Genomic DNA, 5,208 nt, shown 5'->3' with positions numbered 1-5,208 from the left:
ATTTTCATCTTTAAATCACTTCTTGGTCTGCTGCCTTCATACATCTCCTCCTACATGTCTCTGCGTGAGTGCAGCTACAGCGTGCACTCTCAGGACATTATTACCTGCAGTGTTCCCTCAATGAGGACTGAACTAGGCAAAAGGGCCTTCTCCTACTCCACTCCTGTTTCCTGGAATATCTTACAAAAAGATTTGAAGCTCTCGACTTTGACCTCTCTAAGTGGCTTTAAGAATCTGTTGGACTCCTGGCAGGGACCAATGCAGACATGTTTCTGTTTTTAGTTTTCTACATTCGCCTTAGAATCTAGCTGTTTTTTTGTTACCTTTTTCTTTTAGCCATCCTATTTGTAAAAAAAAAACAAAAAAAACCCCCTGCAGTATTACTTTTTATAATTGTTTATTGTTGTCACTGTTGTCCATTGTTGTCATCTTTCTTTGTTGAAATCAGGTCTCTCTTGTAAATGAGTCTTCAAGGCTCAATGGGATTTACTTGTCTAAATAAAGGTTGAATGAATGAAAAAAAACATCCCTAATGCATCCATACATTTCTATGCTGATGACACAGTTGTTTATTGTCGAGCTAAAACTGTTGATAAGGCTTTCCAGCTTTTGAAATCTGCATTCAACATCATCCAGACAGATTTGTTCCGCCTCAAACTTGTCCTAAATGCCGACAAAATCAAAGGGATGCTTTTTTCAGGAAGTCTGTCCCAGCACTTCTTACTCCGAAAATGGTGTCCCGATTGAGTTTGTTGATTCCTATAAATATTTGGGTATCTTGGTCAACTCACATCTCTCTTTTAAGCTCCATGTAGAAAACTTGGTAAAGAAACTGAAAGTTAAACTGGGTTTCTTTTTCAGAAACAGATCCTGTCTAACCCTGAACGCTAGGAAACGCCTTGTATCTGTGACTTTCCTCCCCTCCATTGATTACGGTGACATTATTTACATGAACGCTCCTACAAGAACCCTGGAGATGTTGGATGCTGTCTATCATGGCGCACTAAGATTCATAACTGGCTGTGATTATCGTACCCACCACTGCACCCTGTATTCACTGGTTAACTGGACATCATTAACATCACGCAGACTCTCTCACTGGTACATTTTCATCTTTAAACCAGTTCTTGGTCTGCTGTCTTCATACATCTCCTCCTTCATGTCTCTGCGTGAGTGCAGCTACAGCGTGCGCTCTCAGGACATTATTACCTGCAGTGTTCCCTCAGTGAGGACTGAACTTGGCAAAAGGTTCTTCTGCTCTACTCCTGTTTCCTGGAATATCTTACAAAAAGATCTAAAGCTCTCGACCTTGACCTCTCTAAGTGGCTTTAAGAATCTGTTGGACTCCTGGCAAGGACCAATGCAGACATGTTCCTGATTTTAGTTTTCTACATTTGCCTGTTTTTAGCTGTTTTTTGTTACTTTTTTTAGCCATCTTATTTGTTAAAAAACAAACAAAAAAAACAAACAATTGTATGACTTTTTATAACTGTTTATTGTTGTTGCTGTTGTCCATTGTTGTCATCTTTCTTTGTTGAAATCAGGTCTCACTTGTAAATGAGTCCTCAAGGCTCTATGGGATTTACCTGTCTAAATAAAGCTTGAATGAAAAAAATATATTTTGGGTCTCGTATTTAATCTACGCCTGAATGTAACTGCTATGACCGACATTTGTGTTGGGAAGAGACACCAGTCGAATCTAGTTCTAATATCTCTATTTATTGAATGAGCCTGTCAAGCATAGGCGTTGCAACCATTATATGTGAAGGGGACAAGTCCCCCCCACATTAAAAAAAACATTAATTTGGACCCCCCCACTTTTACTATAAAACATTAGTTCAGGCGGCGCAGTTTCTCTTTCTTCATGAACAAATCCATTCCACTTGATTAATAGGAGAATACTCAAGCCACTAAAACTCCACTCCAGATTTTCCTGGTTACCTCCAACTCTCCACCGTACCTTCCTGCCTCTTGCCTCGGCAGAAAACGCACACAGGTGGAGGAGGTGGAGGTACCTGTGTTACTCGAACGCCAGTTTAGCGAGCTAGTGCGAGCAGTTGTTGACCGGGGGGTTGATCATAAACATATATTCATGTTAGGAGGATGTTTGAGAGGAGCGCTACGTCTGTAGCATGTTAGCTTAGCAGTAACTGTGATGCTGTAAGACGCTGCAGGTGTAAGAGACTCTGTGTGTTCAGGTGCATTAAAGTTGAAATGTCTTTAAACCCCACACCTTATTGTCCTCAAGCTTCGTGAGAAACATCATTTAGATGAGGAGTGTTGAACACAAGTAAAAAAGTCCAGTGGTGATGTTTTTTATTTCTCTATAAAAACAAATAATGCCGATCTGACGCTCTGTATTAAAGTGTATTAAAGTTAAAATGCCTTTAAAACCCACAGCAGAATTTATGCAAACTAGGGATCACTTTCATTCTGAGATTTTGCTTTTGGAAACTTTAATTCCTCTTTTTCTGGATGTAAATCACATTTTTTGGATGATTGTTTCCTCTGGTATCGGATGCTGTGCGGCTGGAAGGATTTTTACTGAAACTTTTTTAGTTTTGGACATTTGTTATGACGCGTAACCATGGCAACAAGGCAGTTCCTACAACCAACAGCATCTGATTAACATCTCAAAAGCTCAACTGTGCTTGAGTGCCTGACCACTGAGATCCTGGAACTAGCAGGAAACATGGCTCATGACAGCAGAAGGACATGATCGTCCATCAGCACCTACAGTTGACTGTCCGCAGCGATGAGGAGCTCAACAAGCTGCTGGGAGGAGTGGCCATTGCCCTGGGAGGATTTCTGCCCAAGATTCAGGTGATCCTGAAGCCCAGGAGGCCAACCAAGTGCAAGTAAACGGATCAACATCTGTGGCCAGTTTTTTCAGATCTGCTATAAGACGGACCATCACAAGAGATCCTTCCCGCCCACAACCATCAACATCTAGAACAACTCTTTTACGAAACAAGGAAAATGAGCTACAACAACATTTAATTTCCCTCTGGGATTAATAAAGTATTTTTGAATTGAATTGAATTTTTTTGAACGCACCGATCCACTTTTTTTTTACTTCCGATCCGATCCCGATACCCAAGTCTGAGTATCGGCCGATACCGATCCAGTTCCGATATCATGATCATCATTGATTTTATATGAGGCTGTAATAATCTCCTCTCAAGTACAATTTGTACAAATATATGCATGCATGTCCAAAAAGGCAACTTGAGGTAAGTTTTATTAATTTTGGATAAATTTTAAAGTTAGAATTAAATTCTGCTAACACAAAACTTGTTTATTTTTATTCCTAGTTTTAAAGTGGATATTAAAGTGATTAATTTAAGTGATTGTTTAAAGTTATTTTATTTTTTTAAATAAGGGGCAGATATAAGCATTTTTTTCTACACTCTTTTCATTCAATGTTTTCTATTTCATGATTTTTTATTTTTATTTTGTTTCTTTTAAATGAACGAATTAAATTAAATAAAATGTTAAATGGCTTCAAACCTCTGCTAAGTTCATGGCATAAACCAACAGACATGTTCCTGTTTTTAGTATTTTACATCACTTTATAATGTAGCTGTTTTTGTTTTTAATATAATTTTCAAATCATGTTTTTTATGATTGTTTACTGTTGTACTGATAAATATCTCCTGGAGGGTTAAACTATATCTTGGCTGCAAGTATCAAACTGTGAAATCCTTCGTTTTCTACAACTGATAGTGGTTGGTCATGAATCATGAAGTCTTTGTAAACATTTGAGCTTCGTGGTTTCAGCGATGTCTTCTTCTTGTTCAATCCGAAGCAGGGAGCCTGATTTTGGGCAGCCGCGCTCAGTCTGTCCCTCCTCGGAGACGGGCAGACTGAGCGGGGCAGATTGGACGCGGCTGGCCGGGGTCGAGTCGCCTCTTTCGTTTTGACCAAAGAGCAGCGCCCCGCTGAAGCCACGGAGCTCGAATGTCCATCGTAAAACTAACTTTACCGTGGTTTAATGTGGCGCTATGGCTCTGCAGACATTGCACGTTGCTGTCTTGTTTTGTGGTGTTTCTAATGAAAAATAATTCCACACAGTGGACATGTTTAGATGAAAAGTTGGTTAGCTGTTAGTCACAGTGCTGCTAACTCAGTCCTCACGTTGTAGCAGGCTGCAAACTATGAACTGGATTTCCTGAATGTGAGGTGGGTCTTATTACTCTGGGCTCATGAGACACGCCGCCGTTCAGGAAATCCATTCCATAGTTTGAAGCCAACGTGCATCATGGATCGGAAATATCAGCAGGTGGATCGGAAAAATCCGATACGTAAATTATGCTGGTATCGGAGGCCGATACCGATACTGGATCGGATCGGCCCCATCCCTAATACAAACTTGATGAGAAACATGCTTTACATGTGTGGAATTAAAGGAAATCTAGGTGAAATGCTGCTTTTTTGTTCACTAGTGAACACCTTTTTTTAACGTGCGCACACACGTGCACGTGCACACATATGCGCGCGCACACACACCTACACACATTTATTGTGTCCCCCCCACATTACGGATGCTTCTGACGCCCTTGCTGTCGAGGCAGGGGGATATTTCACACGTCGCGCTGTGCTATAACATACTAAATGTACTAAATAATAAGTTTAACAATAATAAACTGCATTTATGTTAGTGTGGGAGATACATAATAAAGCTATTTGGACATTATGTAATTCAAGTTATGTGATTTAAATGATGCGAAACATGTTGCATGTTATTAAAATTGAAAATGAAGACATCAGGTTTAATTCGTATTTATTCAACACCACAAACTGGATGTCACACAAACACTGATAATAAACTGAGCACACTATTAAAAACAAGTTAACCGAACTGTAAACTGTAAAACCTTTACTTAAGAAGTCTGGCCTTGATTCAGAAATTCTGGCCAACTATAGACCTATATCTAATCTAACTTTCATCTCAAAAATTCTAGAGAAAATAGTTGCAGGTCAGTTGCGTGAACATCTACAAAGAAATAATCTGTTGGAAGAGTTTCAGTCAGGGTTTAGAGCTCATCATAGCACAGAAACAGCATTAGTAAAAGTCACTAATGATATTCTCATGGCCTCAGACAATGGACTTGCGTCTATACTGGTCCTGTTAGACCTCAGTGCTGCATTTGATACAGTTGATCACAATATTTTACTACAGAGGCTTGAAAATGATATTGGGATTAC

This window comes from Nematolebias whitei, chromosome 1 (genome assembly GCF_014905685.2).
Source record: "Nematolebias whitei isolate Nwh7 chromosome 1, NemWhi1, whole genome shotgun sequence".
NCBI lineage: Eukaryota > Metazoa > Chordata > Actinopteri > Cyprinodontiformes > Rivulidae > Nematolebias > Nematolebias whitei.
The sequence above is the reverse complement of the archived record's forward strand: the minus strand, read 5'-3'. Positions refer to the sequence as shown.